The sequence below is a fragment of the Neomonachus schauinslandi genome, chromosome 2 (assembly GCF_002201575.2).
Source record: "Neomonachus schauinslandi chromosome 2, ASM220157v2, whole genome shotgun sequence".
Classification (NCBI taxonomy): Eukaryota; Metazoa; Chordata; class Mammalia; order Carnivora; family Phocidae; genus Neomonachus; species Neomonachus schauinslandi.
Genome location: NC_058404.1, coordinates 5,160,067 through 5,177,024, shown reverse-complemented (window position 1 = coordinate 5,177,024; position 16,958 = coordinate 5,160,067). Strand labels below are relative to the sequence as shown.

General features: G+C 37.6%; 1 pseudogene; it reads left to right on the top strand.

The window, feature by feature from the left end:
• Positions 1 to 1,619: 1,619 nt before the first annotated feature.
• Positions 1,620 to 2,550, top strand: LOC110584254 (annotated as a pseudogene).
• Positions 2,551 to 16,958: the final 14,408 nt, after the last annotated feature.

Below are 16,958 nucleotides of genomic sequence, written 5' to 3'. Positions count from 1 at the left end.
ACATTTAAAAAATGTTCTACTGATTCCCCAGAGTGACTGTTTCAATATGACTAGTTTTTGAGTGTTAAGAGCCTGAGGCTTTTCTTTTTTTTTCAATAGTCTAGTGACAGTTGTTCTTTTAATCATATTATAGATTAGAGTGTAGTCAAGAAAACCATGTAGGTTACTCTAAAAATTTCGTTCCAGCGAGGAAATAAAATTCTACAGAAGCTGGACCTGCTCAGAGACTTGGACATCATTGTCTAGACTGATCCAGAGTTTGCTAACTGGGTTCTGGTTGGATGGAGACATGAGGCATACTCCCTAGTGGATGAACTTCAGTACCCAGGGCTCTCTTCCAAGATCTCCTGCTGATATTCCTCAGTGGTTCTGGAAAGTTAGGAGAGACTCCTTCTAGACTCACAGTGGTCAAAAGTGCATTCTGTTTCACAGTGATTATGTGCTGCCCATGAGCAACTGGCAGGAAACCCTTGGGTGAGGGCTAATGCCATCACCTGGATGTAGGAAGCTTTCTGTGTTTTATAATTCTGCTCAATGGGAAGAACAATTCAATTACTTGATATCTCATATTAATGATGTCACTGATTACATGAAAGGCTACCAAAATATCAACTACATATTCAAAAATATGTTACAGCCTTTACTTCAGGGAAACCAGTAACTTACCTGAATGTTGAAGCTCTTCGTTCTTTTCATTCCTGATATAACATTGTCTTCATATTTAATTCCAGCTCTTTGCCATTTTAGGTAAAATTTCAAAGAACTTCTCAAGTTTGCTGTCTTTCACTAACTTGAGTGTGACTTACTGACTCCAGTGCAATTTTAATTATCCACTGCATTGCCATTTCCCTATTTGCTCCCGTTTTTTGTTTTGTTTTGTTTTGTTTTTTGGGGTTTTTTGGCTCTTTTTCATTCTACCAATAGCCAGTAACCTTATTATCCCAGTCTGTTGTCTTCTCATTTCATTTCTGATATATTGTTGGATAAAGTATATAATATTCTTAGTTTTTGAGAGTGCTCTTGAATCCTTCATAAATCCTATATTTCCTTTTTTTTTTTTTTTAATTTCCCAAGGTCTATGTTGTTCTTGTTTATTTACTTACTCTGAAATGATGACAGCCTCAAATGGGGAGGTTGATACCAGCCCACCATCATAGCTAAAGAGAGAAGACTGACCACAGTTACGGCCGATGAGGATGTGGACCAATCACAACTCATATGTATACTACCGGATCCAGTGTATATTTTTGCAACAATAGTTGCTGTCTATGAAAAGTGATTATCACACACTCTATGTCCCAGAAATTTCACTGCTTGAAATACGTGCACTTATTTAACAACAAAAATATGTTCATAGCAGCACTGTATAAAATGTTTGAAATATACACACAATTCAAATGTCCATCAAACTGAAGAAAGGATAAAATATTGTGGCATGTTCATATAATAGGATATTATATAGCAATGAGAGTAAACAAATTACAATGGCATGAAGTCAAATAAATGGGTGTCAGAACCATAATGTTGGATGAGGGATGCTAGACACTAAACAATACATAGTGTGTGGTATACATAACAACAAAAATATATGCCTTTAGGTCTACCCTCAACTCACCAACATGAGTGCAGATCCAGCTCTGCCCCTATGCCCGCCTGGCCCAGAAGCACCCAGTTCTAGGGACTCTTCTCCAATGCCTGAGATTTACGAGCCTGAAGAAAATTATGCATCCCTGCAAATGTCATCTGCTGAGACACCCCACATGGAGACCGTCTCTCCTCTTCCTTCGTCCATGGATCTGCTTGTTCAGGACAGCTCTGACTCCTCCACCAGTCCCAGGGTAAAACCACCACTCACTTCTGGAGAGGAGAGAACAGTGAGGAAGGAAGATATGGCCCAGGGCAAGAAACAGAAGATCAGGACCTTGTTCTCTCAGACCCAACTCTATGTCCTCAATGATCGATTTCAGAGACAGAAATACCTCAGTCTCCAGCAGATGCAAGAATTTCCAACATTCTGAACCTTAGCTATAAGCAGGTAAAGACCTGGTTCCAGAACCAGAGAATGAAATGTAAGAGGTGGCAGAAAAACCACTGGCCAAAGGAGAGCAAGAGTGTGAGTCAGAACAGCACACCAACCGCAGAATACCCAGGCTTCTATTCCTACCACCAGGGATACCTGAGGAACACTTCCGGAAACTTCCAATTTGGAGCAACCAGACCTGGAATAACCCGAATTGGAGCAACCAGACCTGGAACAGCCAGTCTTGGAGCAACCACTCCTGGAATGGCCAGTCTTGGAGCAACCATTCCTGGGCCAGTCAGACCTGGTGCCCCCAAGCCTGGAACAATCAGCTCCAAAACTGTGGAGAGGAATCTCTGCAGCCCCAGATCCAGTTCCAGCAAAATTCCATCAGTGATTTGGAGTCCATCTTAGAAACTTCTGGGGAAAGCCATAGTGTAATACAACAATCTGCTAAGTATTTTAGTACCCAGCAAATAATGGATTTGGTCCCAAATTACTCTGTGAACATACAGCCTGAAGATATGTGACGATGAGTATATTATTCAATCTCAGTTTGGGTGGTGGCTGTTATTCTCCTAGGCTTTGTCTTTTAGGTCCTATATATCTCTGCCTTGATATTCTGTTTCCCATTATTCTTACTGTGTCCATTGAGGGAGTACGATTGGAGTCAAAGAGGTTTCAGTAGCGTTGGCTCTATGGACAACATGATAAAAGGTGTTTCTCGCTATAGATAACTAGATACAATACTAATGTGGATATCTTTAGGCTCTAGAATCTAACCTCAAGAATAGGAAGTGAAGATACAAGATGTGTGATGAAGGATAATTTGTATTTTCTGAGATTGTGAGGCTTTTCTTGTTAATAACCTCTAACGGTGAAGGGTTAAGCTATAATGTGCTTCATTGATTTCTTCTGTCCCTTGTGATGTTTTAGTAGAACTGTTAATTTGTTCATTATTCTAGTATTTGTAGAAAGATGTTTTGTATTTTAATGTGTCATGATAATAGTACCAGTTTGGCTGATTGGTTTATAGGTTTAAGTACAAATAAATAAAATACACACTTAAAAAAATATATATGACTTTAGAAGTCAGGGAGCTGATGGACCTGGGGTATGCATGTACATACCCTCGGGACGTCGTATAGTGGCTGAGGTTGGCACTCAGGGTGCTTCCTGGTTTTTAGTTTCATTTTTGTATGCCGTTTTACAGTGACATTCATGTTGTAAAAAGTAATCAAGATTTATATTTACGATAGTTACATTTTCCCTCTCTGTCACATTCTCCACATATATAAGAACACACAAATGTACATAGACAATATTTAATTTGAAATTTAAATTAACAGAATACATATTTCAAAAAGAAAGTGTGCTCCCTGATGACTGCAGGTGCAATTTACCAGCTCGTAGGGCTGAGGTACGTTACCCCTTCGTTATCAAAAAGTTTTCATTCAAATGACTAATTTTAATTAAAAAAATGAATCAATATCAGGACACCTGGATGGCTCAGTTGGTTAAATGTCTGACTCTTGATCTTGGCTCAGGTCTTGATCTCAGCATGATGAGTTCAAACCCTGTGTTGGGGGCCACACTCGGCATGGAGCCTACTTAAAAAAATGGATTAGTATATGTAACTTATATTATTTTTTTATATTTGAGACATTCCATTTTATAATAATAATAATAATAATATTTAGCTCTACTCAAATATGGATTTTAGTATTTGTTCAAAATTCTGCCAAAATGTGTATCCCGTGCCCTTCCATATACACAGTCCTTAATCTCTCATCTACTGCAGACAAATTTCGTAAAAGGGTTGTCTACACACTTTCCATCCACTTCTTCAACTCCTTATGATTGTGGATCTTATTTCTGCTGTTTCCCCCAAACAGCTTTGGTGAAGACCATTTGTGATGGTTATACTATGAAATACAATGGCCATTTGAAAATTGCTGTTGTATTTGTACTTCTTCCAGCACTTTGCAACATTGATCTCTCTTCTTTCTTCAAAGTTTGATCTTGGTTTCTATTACCTAGCATGATCCTTGTCTTCCTTCCATTTTCATATCACTCTTTCATTGTTTATGGTGGGAGTTTTTTTTTAACTATCATGTTTTCTCAGTGTTGAACCAAGGTCATTCCTCTTCTCACTCTATACACTTATCTTGAGAAATACTACCCAAACCTATTGCTTCATGGTATAAATGTCTCTGTAATGTGTATCTCAAGCCCCAGATTTTTGTCAGTGCTCTAGACCACTACATCAACTGCTTAATTTATATCTTCTCTTTGAGTATCTAAGGTTCAACAAACACAAATTGAACTTATATTCTCCCCTGCCCTCTTGCTGTTTGGTTTATGTCAGTAAGAAGTGGCATCATTCACAAGTCAGGCAAACCAGAATCTGGTATCAGTCTTGGCCCCTCCTTCTCCTTCCCCTTCAACAGCCCCCTGCTCTGAGTCTCACCCCCATGATGCCCCATGAACTGGACCTTCTAGAAGTCTCACATCCCACGCTGCCATCCATCCTCACCATTGCCTCTGTCCAAGACAGTGGCAACTCTTACGTGATCTCCTGCAATAGCCTCCCACCTGGTTTCCCAGCATCCTTATCGCTCTCTTACAAGTCATTTTCCACAATGTTGCTCAAATTACATGTGTACAACTGAAATCTAGTATTTTCAATCACTTAACTTAAATGTCTAGATGGGAGTGCCTGGGTGGATCATTTGGTTAAGCGTTGGACTCTTGATTTTGGCTCAGGTCGTGATCTCAGGGTCATGAGATTGAACCCTGCTTTGGGCTCCAAGCTCAGTGCGGAGTCTGCTTGAGATTCTCTCTCTGCCTCTGTCCCACCCCCATCTCTGTCTCCCTCTCTCTTAAAAAAAAAAAAAAAAAAAAAAGGTCTAGATGTCTTTGGAGCACTCTTGTCAATAAACCCAAAATGTTTAACACATCCCATCAGACCCTGCATGTTAGGCCCTGACCACCACTGAGGCCATCCCTCCTACCTCACCATCCTTCCTGAACACCAACACAATAGTTTATTTGTTTAAGTCTCTGGTTGTGTCCCTGTTCTCCTAGGCACTTGTCCATGTTGCATCCTTCTAATGGAGCAGTTTTTCCTCCTTATGCACTTAGATAAAAACCTCAACTGTCCTTCACCCCTCAATGTATTTTTCATCATAACTTTAGAGAAATATTGGCTGACCTCTGGCTAGGTCAGTCCCTGTGTGTCCACTGTCCTAGCCCTGCACATTCCTCCTTCTCAGCACTTAGCATAGTTGCAAACCAACACATAGAGTGTACCTAAGGCAGCCAGTACTGCTTCTGCTCAGTAAATATTTCTTTAATGGATGTGCTACCAGTATAGCAATTTATTATAAGGGAAGCATACTGGAATTAAGAGAATAGGAAATTCCTGTATGATATTTTGCTTTCAGATGCTTATTTTTATTTGCTTTATATTTGTTTCCCTGCACTCTACTTTCCCATTTTTTCTTTCGGTCTAAGCTGCACTCAGGGATGTCCTCAGTCTTTAGTCTTCTTCCCATTATTGCTCCTGCTGACTCTAGTAGAATTCAAATTCCTCCAAGCTTTGTTTGTTTGTTTGTTTGTTTCCCAATTGTCTGTACTCATAGCCTGACAGGTTTCAGCTTATGGAGATTCTGGCTTTCTAGTAGCAGACATATTTCATCAATAAATGATTCCTTTTACCCATAGCTCATTATTCTTCCTCTAGAGTGGAACGTGTTAGAAAGAATCTGAGGATATGTATTCTATTGGTTTGCCAGGTGCTGTGATGAACTCTCAGAAAAAAAACAAAAAACAAAACAAAACAAAATATAGGTGTATTTATTCAGATTGGTCAATTTACATTAAATTTAGAAGAATTTTCACCAATTTTGAGACATATACATTTATCTTTTGAAGTTTGGACTGGGGTACAGTCTATTTTATTATTTTTTTTGCATTTTGTGTCTCTATGTGGACCTGAAGTTGAGAAGTTATCATCTCAAGTCACTATTTTGCAGTAAAAAGGTAAATTATTTACTTTCTGGAAGAAATGAGGTGTTTGAATTTAAGTGGCTTGAATATTAGGGAGTGAAGAGATCTCCGTGAATATAAGCATGTGATTTTTTTTTTATAAACATGTGATTTTTTATTTCAAGATTTATATCCCACTTGTATTAGTCAGGGTTCTCCAGACAAATAGAACCAGTGAAAGAGATTTAGACAAGTGTTTGTCCAAAAACGGTATCATAGGCTAACTAAGTTGTTATAAAGTTAACCATCAACATTGAATTATAAAGACTATATTATACATATTTACAAGTTTTAGTTCTTGAATTTTTTAAGGTAACTTTGAGCTTTCTCAAGCATTCTATACTTGTGCTGCTATAGACACCCACTGATCCGATTTTTTAAAGATTTTATTTTTTTGAGAGAGAGATAGCATGAGTGGGGGGAGGGGCAGAGGGAGAAGCAGACCCCCGGCTGAGCAGCAAGCCAGATGCGGGGCTTGGGGTTCTATCCCAGGACCCTGAGATCATGACTTGAGCTGAAAGCAGATGCTTAACGGACTGAGCCACCCAGGCACCATCCCACCCCCCATCCTGTTTTTAAAAGTATTTGTTCAGTTGCTAATTGGAATAGGAATATAGAGAAAAGTACCTGTGAATATGGGGAGAGTAGAAAGAGTGTTTTGTTTGTTTTGTTTTGTTTTTTGTTTTGTTTTGTTTTTTCCCAACCTTGAACCCTACGTATGTCCAGAGAAGCTTTCTGAAGTAATGAGACATCTTAGAAAAAAAACCTGAGCAGTTCTAAATTAAATTAAAAATGAATGGAACCTTTTAAGAAATCACCAGTCTCCAGGAGTAAAAACACCTAGAAAATTTCCTGTAACATGACGCAAAGTTGACATCATTTCATTCAGAGCCCCATCTTGGTCATACCTATGCATTGCATGAATTTGAATGAGTTTTAATTTTATAATGAGAGTTTCTCTGACTTCTAATTTTTCACATTTCAAGGGGGAAAAAAAGTTTAATATAGTGCTCACTCCATCCCTGTAAATGTGTGAAAGTCATCCCCACGATGGTGTTCCTCTCCCCATGATAGTGTTGCTGTTCATTCTGTGTCTCTGTAGGCATACAGGATAGAATAAATCACACCCTGCTATCTGAAACCACTTCCCTGAACTCAGAGAGGGCAAATGCATCCCACATGGATATATAGTTTATTTTCAAAGGGAAATTTGGCATTGGGTCAGGTATATGCCGTTAAGTGAATTAATTTTTAATTTCCATAAACACTGTCTACAGCATTCTATTTTATAGGCATAGTCTATAATGGATTAAAAAACAAAACCTCCAGACTGCTATTTCTCAATATGCTTTGGCTGATATGGTATAAATAATAAAGTGATTAAAAAATATTTTGAAAGTACTAAATGGAAGAAAGTGCTTTTACACCCTAGCAGTTGGTGCTAGTCAAGAATGCATATATATGCTTACATCTACTTAGAGAGAATTTAAATTCTATAAATATGATGATATATTGCATATTTTGCATGATATATTAGTGTTTTTCCAGTGTTAAAAGCTCCAACTCTCCGTAATGTACATATATTTTTTCTATTTTTGTGATCACATAAACCAATAATATCCATGTCTCTCAGAAGCTGTGAAATAAAGATCGATGTAGTCTTTATATATTTTCATGAACACACATATGCTCATATGTACACATCTATCCCAAAAGCCAAGTTGAGTATTTATATACCATGGACTGGGCACTGAACTGGGGCAGATTTGCTTCATGTATATAAATAAAAGATAAAGAAAGAGGAAATGATATATTTATATATGGTTTCTGAGAAGATACAAAAATAAGAGCATTATATTTGACATCAGAAATTGTGGGATAAATCTAGCGCTGTCATTCATTAGCTGTGAGAAGTTGGGCCAGTCATCGAGAATCGGTATCCTCAAATTGGGATATAATCTTCCTCATAGAGTATTCACTAAATAAAAAATAATAAATTAAATTAAAAATCTTTAATAACTGTTAACATTTTTCTCTTTAAATATTAGGCAGGGATCCAATATTCTTGAGGGTTACTTGAGAATTTGAAGGTATCTTAAAAAGCAACTCAGAAAAATGCAGAAACACATAGTGATAGATATCCAAAACCCAAGAACATCTGCTTTAACAGGTAAAAATGTACTGTATGTTCTCTGTGCCTTGTGCTGGAGAGATCCAAATAGTGTACAATAAGAATACCAAAAATAATTTTGCCTCTTTTGTTCTTTTCAATTCTTCCATTTATATACATTTTTGTGTGTGATTCATTTTATTTTTGCTCTTTTCAAAAAATCGAGTACTGGATACCTCTATAGTAAATCTCACACCCTCTTAATAGTTTTGGGTTCTTATTTAAGTTCCTATAAAACAACTGAGGCCTGGTGAAATCCAGTGCTAGTAAGTTATGTCTTTAGGGCATAGAAATTGATTTTTCTCATCTTTCATCTTGTCATAGAAAGATCATTAGAATGCCCTTTGGATCACAACCCAAGGCCATGCTGTATTATTGCCAGAAACAGAGTAAAAATGTAGGTTCCATGCTGAGGATCGTGTAAATAAAGGAGCTATTGTTCTTTGAGATTTTATAAATACTAGGTTTAATGTGTCCTTTATACTGTATTTGTTTGGTAATTCAAATTATCTCCTATAAACTCTGTGTTTAAAACTCATCGTATAAGCCGTGTGTCTAACACTCCATTGAATGTGTTTATTCTTTTAAGAATAGCAGTTAGTTTATTAAGGAAACAAAATATTTCCACTCTATCACTGTTAACTTTCCAAGCTATCATTAGTTAGCTTTGTTGTAGGGTAAACTGAATGTGTGATGCTTATGCTGTATGTACCCTGAATGTCAGATTATAGCAATGTAGCAGCTTCTCTAAGTATGTTTCCAGGATACCAAACTCATAGTTTAGCGGAGTTCACCATGGGGCATATTTTTCTCTAATAAAATTCAGGCTGAGCTGCCTCCCTGAGTGAGAGTAATAGACAAATCTGACATTAGAGAAAGATGGCGGTTTTGTAAATAAATAATGAGTACAGAACATACCCTTGTACATACCTGCCTCTTGAATTGCAACTATCACAGGAGGAAATCATCAGCCCCATTGGTTAATAAGGAAAAGCCTGAATCCTTGTGTTTTCAAAACCAAATTTGCATGCTTCCACTCTGTGTTTATAAAATATTTAGACCTGGAACAATTTGTCTTCCATTAATGTGATTTCTGGAGTCAGAATACTCAATAAATTCTCTTTCTCAGTAGTCTCCTAGCAGATGAACTAAATTTGGCTTTGGGCTTTCTCATATCCTAACACATATGACAGAAAGAACTCCAGATTTCTTTCATTCATCCAATGATTCATAAGATTAATAGTATTTATTGAGTAGCTAAAATGGGTCCAAATCACCAATGATGGTAAACTAAAAAAATGCAGAGTTTGGGTTTTATTACTTTTGTTAAGTATTCATCTGCTTACATTTCCTGTTACCAAATCATCTCATATGTATGTATAAATTCATAAAGTACATGATATTTTCAAGTATTCAGACTGCCTGAATTTTATGAAATCAAATAGAAGAATTTCATCCTCTTAAGAATGTATGCAAGATTTTCATACATAAAATGACAAATTAAGTACATTTTCTAATCAAGAAATTTTGAGATGCTGATTTTTTGAAAGGCAACATGACTTATATAAAGATCACTCAATTTTTGCTTGTTTCAAAAATGATCAACAAATTCTACACATCAATAGTTTGCCATTCACCTACTACCGGAATTTGAAATTATGGTCAGAGTTTATGTGCCCCAAAATATAAGCACTTAGTAAAGCAGATGGAGTCAAATCACTAAATGGAGTTAGAAGTGCATCTGTGTGAATTTGGATGCATATAAACAACCTTGCTAGCTCATGATCATGATGATGTTTGGTCATAAAATTACACTTTAACCACGCAGAAAAGATTGCAGCATCATTGGAAAACATGTATTTTTTCAGATCATTTATTGTAAAGAACACTCCATAAAATCCAACATCTTTGGTGCATTACTATACAAAATTCATTCTTAAATCCTCAGATTCTTAGAATAGCTAAAAGAACATGCCTCTCTAAATAAAGCTTTACCACACTGAAGAAACTGGGTCATTTAAGAACACATTTTTATAACTAACACATGAATATGCTAGAATGTTTTAAGATATTTCTTTTCTTTTTTTTTTAATGTGCACCTGACTTGATAAAGGCAAATGAAGTTTTATATTAGAGTGAATGGATAAAATATTGAAAAACTATTTAAAAAACCAATTGCTTCCAGGTAAAGAGTAATTGACCCTTAGGTGATATAATTCACTTGAGGAAAGCCAGGATAATGAGGAAAGCTGGAATATAGTAAATGTCCAATAAAGAGTATCCATTTTAAAGGCAATTTATTATTGGCTCAAGAGGAAAAAAATTGTTGTTGCCTTATATTTCTGTTGTCATCTATTAAATAAAAAACTTTAATGTACACTCTTTAAATAAATGATGAAATAGAACATTTTTTAAGACTGAAACTAGCAAAGGTAATTATTTAATTAACAAAAAATACAATGCAAACAAAGAGAAAACAAGGACTTTTACGCTTATTTTATGGTTGAGAACACAGACATAGGGAGGTCAAATTTCTTTTCTAAGACCATAGTGCAGGCAGTTTTTGAACACAAAACTTCCCCTGTTGTGTTGGAAACTACTCTTCCATACTGCTGTTTTTCTTGGCTTGTAGTACAATACATAGGAGCAAAAGAGCTAAATGTAAATTTATTCACTGGTGCATGCAAATAAATCACTTTCCTTTTTCCTTCTTTGTGAAAAAAACAGAACACATAAATAAAAACAGACTTTTATGTTAAATTTCATTTCCTACAATTCGATGTTATAGCATAATCTATTTTTTTCTTTGCAAAAATTGTCTAATGCATATAGAATATAAACTCTTTATGTACATGTTTATATGAAAGAACCATGAGTAAAATTGAGTTAATGCTCCATACATGAGTTATTTTTTTAGAAATTTAACATGAGGACAATGATAAAATAATCAATTCCTGTTTTACAGTTTGCTTACAGAAGGAATTTTGCCAAATAGGAATGCACAGTGAGCAATTGGATTAAGACCATGGACCTTTGATCACTAAAACACATTTTTTTTTTTAGGCTGCCACATAAGAAGTTTTATTGTTTGACAATTTTTTATTTATTATTATTTTTTTATTTTTTATTATGTTAGTCACCATACAGTACATCATTAGTTTTTGATGTAGTGTTCCATGATTCATTGTTTGCGAATAACACCCAGTGCTCCATTCAGTATGTGCCCTCCTTAATACCCATCACCAGGTTAACCCATCCCACCAACCCTCTCCCCTCTAGAACCCTCAGTTTGTTTCTCAGAGTCCATAGTCTCTCATGGTTCATCTCCCCCTCTGATACCCACCCTTCATTTTTCCCTTCCTTTTCCTAATGTCCTCTATGTTATTCCTTATGTTCCACAAATAAGTGAAACCATATGATAATTGACTTTATCTGCTTGGCTTATTTCACTTAGCATAATCTCCTCCAGTTCCATCCATGTTGATGCAAATGTTGGGTATTCATACTTTCTGATTGCTGAGTAATATTCCATTGTATATATGGACCACATCTTAAATCAGTAAACCTATGCAAAATAGTAACATTTGAAATCACAGAAAATCAAAAGTTAGCTAACATGGTTCCCTTCCACAAATTTCAGGATATTGACAAGTCGATAGAAAATACCGAAACTTTCGTTGTGGTACTATTATTATAAGCCTCAGATGCTGTCCTTGGTATCCATATCAATTGCTTACTTACTCCTTATGCTGCAGGAGTGTAAATATTGTCATGGAAGGACCTAGTCACTAATGCTCATCCACCACCCCCTCTCCAAAATAATAGTGATTCCAGAACAAGAAATCTTCCACATTTTGCCTCAAACCAACACCCTACTTATGTCCTGTTATATATTATCTGTCACCTTTTTTGGGAACCTCACTCACTCTATTGAATCCCTTTTGGTCCTGTATTTTCGTGGTCTTTACCTCCTGGCCCACTGATACCATGAAGATGTTGCTTACACCTGCCGTGGGAACGCAACAAACTGCCCGCACCAGCTACTGCTTCTTCACATCCACTGGCCCTGATTTCATAGATCCTCTTGCCCCTCAAGGCTTACACAGGACTGGGTACTCACATAGGGTCATTCCTGTGAGATGTGGGATTCCTCCATTGGACGCTTCTGGCTTGAACACTCTCCAGTGGCCTTGTTTAAACATTTCCCCACTTCTGCTCAAACTCCTTCCTTCCTCCTCTCCTTCAGAGTTGCCAGACCTACATCACATTCTGAAGGCTCTCTTAGTTTTCCTAGTTCCCTCTCTATCCAAATCCAATATAACCTATTCTTGCTTTTCTTGTCCTCACCTCCCCTCTGTCACTGCCCTCACCAAACTCACCTCTGGCTTACATGCTGTGAAATCCAATGGTCACTTTTACCCTTAATTACTTCCTAACCCGTATGTTCAAAGTCACTTCCTCTTGTCAATTTGCTCTCTGACTCTTCCTTCTCACTCTTAGTGGTGAGCTCTTCATCCATCGCTAGTATCTTAAATGTTACTTTTCTGTTTGATTCTGTTTTAGGACCTCACTCCTTTTCCATCTACATGTTTCCTCAAAATAATTTCATCTCCATACTGACCATCATTGTGCAGATATGTCCATGTCTGAGTCCCTTGGTTGAGCTTTGAACTGATATATCCAAATATACTCTGAAAATCTCCTCTTGTGTGATTGGTTACTCCTTGAAATTCCACATGGACAAAATGGAACTCATCATCTTTACCATCCAAGCCCTTATTCCAGGAAATGACATCCTCATAAAGCTGAGTGTTAATTTCCTCTGACCTCTCATTCTCCTCATGCAGAAAATAACCAAGTGCTGTGGACTCTAATCCTACTTGATCACAAATTTATCCACTGCATATTATGCTCACTGTTGCTATTCAGACATGGGTGATCATTGTCTTTTGCTAGACATAATAGCCTCTTTAGTAGTCTCCTTGTCTGAAATTTGAACTCATCTGATCAATTCCCTGCATCAATCAGAATGATCCTTCTAAAGTTCAAACACAACCCTTTTGCTATCTTCCTTAAAGCCCTTAAATGTCTCCTCCAGATAGATAGATCCATGTTAAATAGGATGACCATCTATCTTAAGTGGGGTTATCTAGGAAATGCATGCTGAGACTCTGAAATCCATGTCACAAACTTCAGTAAGGAGAGCTGTCACATTTCCTAGGGAGTGTTCTCAGAAGCAGTACCTGCAAAGGAGGGAGGCAGCATTATTGGTGAGAGAGAGAGAGAAGTGGAACTGTCTGTGATGGGGTTGTAACAGAGCCTCCATTAACCCCACAGGGGAGCTCCAGAGTTGGAATGGCCCTTTGGAATTGTTCCACATTGAAACAAGGGGCCAGGTCTTTGTACCACTAGCATGGACCAGTCACTGCATGCACTCTGGTAGGGAATACCACCATGTAAAATTCAACTTCCTTTGGCTGAGAGCAAATTCTGGAAAGGACACAATTGTGTGTCATCAGCATCCAAAACTTTCCCCAGCTGGGGGGAATGAAGAGACTACCCAGGGCAGTGAACCCTGGCACACACATCCCTATACCTCCCAGTTGTCAGGGACAATACCCATTTAGGCCTTTCAACCAAGTGCAATTATTAATAGTTCCAATTTAATTCTTTTTTTTAAATATTTTATTTATTTATTTGAGAGAGAGAGAATGAGAGACAGAGAGCACGAGAGGGAAGAGGGTCAGAGGGAGAAGCAGACTCCCTGCCGAGCAGGGAGCCCGATGCGGGACTCGATCCCAGGACTCCAGGATCATGACCTGAGCTGAAGGCAGTCGCTTAACCAACTGAGCCACCCAGGCGCCCTCCAATTTAATTCTTATAAGTGTGCTGGATTTAACAAAACAGATTATATGGTCACTGTATTAATTTGCTAGGGTTGCCATAACAAAATACTAGACTGGGTCAGACATTTATTTCTCACAGTCTCTAGTCTAGACATCCAGGATCAAGTGTCCATAAGTCTGGTTTCTCCTGATGCCTGTCTCCTTGGTTCACAGGCAACCTGTCTTCTTGCTGTGTCCCCACATGGCCTTTCCTCCGTGCATATGCATCCCCAGGATCTCTATGTCCAAATTTCCTCTTCTTATATGACACCAGTCATTTGGGAGTAGGACCCACCCTAATAGCCTCATTTTAGCTGCATCATCTCCTTACAGGTGCCATCTCCAAATATAGTCACATTCTAAGGTCCTGGAAATTAGGATTTCAGCACATGAACTTTGGGGAGAGTAATTCAGCCTGAACAGTCACCTCAGTTTTAGGTGATTGTGTCTTTTATGTCTTTGCCCACATTTGCCTCTTCAGTTTTCTCTCCTGCCGTTTTTTATTCATATATCCTGTTTTTGAGTCAAAGATGTATTTTTAGTTTCCCTAGGATGTCATATGCTGTCTGGCTTTGAGCTGCAAACATGCTGCTCCCTGCCACAAGTATCAGCTTAGTGATCATTTCCTTTAGAAATGCTTACCTGCCCCATTTCATCAAGGTTGATTTCCTCTAACTGTATTCTCCTAAAGTGACAATATACTGCTGTCCTAGCATGTGTCATAATATATCCTTTCCACAGCCTTCTTACCTGAGGCTTCCCGTAGCCTAAAGCTTCATGAGAACATGGACTACGTGTGTCCGCAATTGTTTCTCCAAAGTATAACTCAGGGCCTTGCACATCATGGATACTAGGTATATGGATAAAGAAAGATATAGATTTCAAAGGGCCTTACTGTTTTAAAAATGTATGCTTATTTTTTTTAAAGATTTTATTTATTTATTTATTTGAGAGAGAGAGCAGGAGAGGGGGGAGGGTCTTGAGGGAGAAGCAGACTCCCTGCCGAGCAGGGAGCCCGATGCGGGACTCGATCCCAGGACTCCAGGATCATGACCTGAGCCGAAGGCAGTTGCTTAACCAACTGAGCCACCCAGGCGCCCCAAAAATGTATGCTTATTTAAGAGAAAATAGAATAAATTCAGTTCAGAGATTTTAGGATGATTATGAGGGTATTCCTCAGTGTTCTCCACTTTCAAATCTGACTCTATCCCATCTGCATCTACTGTGCCAAGTGTCCCCTGAGGGTGCTGAGCAGGTGGGCAAAAGGTGCAGGGTTTCTGATTCCCAAGCCAGTGATGGGGCTCAGGAACACTCCCATTCATAGTGCCCAGTGGTTGTACTTGAGTCCCCAAAATTTAACCAGGAAAATGACAATAATAAAAATAACTTACAGTTTAACTAAGAGGGCTCAGCATCTATAGAGAACAGTGACAGCAACAATAAACCATTTTTCATGTTCTTCACGAAATAGAGCTCCTACAAGAAAAAGATGAACACTCCAACAATAACAATAACAACAGATGTATAAAAAGAAAATTTGGGGTGCCTGGGTGGCTCAGTCATTAAGCGTCTGCCTTCGGCTCAGGTGATGATCCCAGGGTCCTGAGATCAAGCCTCGAATCGGGCTCCCTGGTCTGTGGGAGGCCTGATTCTCCCTCTCCCACTCCCCCTGCTTGTGTTCCTGCTCTTGCTATCTCTCTCTCTCAAATAAATAAATAAAAAATATTTTTAAAAAAGAAAATTTAAGGATATTCACACAGAAGAATAACTGTGCACAGAAACCGCACAAAGAAAACCGCAGGAACTGACAATGTTGCTAAATGCATTGGAAGAAAAGTCAAACATTCTTGAGATATAACATGGTAGCCTGGAACATCAAGTGGAAGGGCTTCAAAACAAGAATAAAGTATAAGGAAATACAAAAAAAAACCATGTTGGGAAATTAAAGATACTTAGGGAATAAATCCAGGAAAATCAGCAACTAAAATACAGATAATGAAGGGGGAAAAATGAACTTATAAATGAATACTAGTGAAAGAATTTCCTTGAGAAGAAGAAAAGTCTAAAGATAACTTTAGGGAGTAATGATAATAGCGATAACACCATCATTTGGATGTTTCATCTCTTCCTTGAAACCTAAAAGCTATGGAAAGAGCTAGAGACTACAGAGATAAAGAATTCCCTTCTTTACCAAGATGCTCCCCTCTAAGGATTAATTTAAAGCTCTTTGTGACTATGCAAGCATTCAGAGACTATAATACTCAGATAAGCTGTTCAAAGAATTTTAAACAAATGTAGAGTTAGCAAAGCATAGAGATTCAGAAAGATGATATAATTAGAATTTATTAAGATATAGTGAACATTGTGTGGTCACACACACACACAAATACGAACACAAGTTAAAAGTTATTTAAATATGAAGAAGAGACAGCATGACTTAGTGACTGAGAGAAAGATCTTGCAGTTAGATGTCCTGACTTTAAATTCCATCTGCACAACTTACCAGTGTGTCGAGCGAAATCATGTTAGACTGTCTATACCTCAGTTTCCTCATCTATAAATGGAATATAATAGTATTTATACCACTTGTCCTTAATGTGATATTAATTCATTTAATATTGTGATATTAATTCATTAATATTAATATTCATTTAGTTCATTGACTCTGTCCTATTAAGTACTTTGTGTGCTTGTTGAATAAATACATTGATCATGACTGCAATGAGTACCAATTATGTGTTATTTCAAACGATTACACATGCAAACTATGATTCAAAAATAAACTATCTCAAGATAACACATCCTGGGGAGAGGGACCTTAAAGGTGATGTGT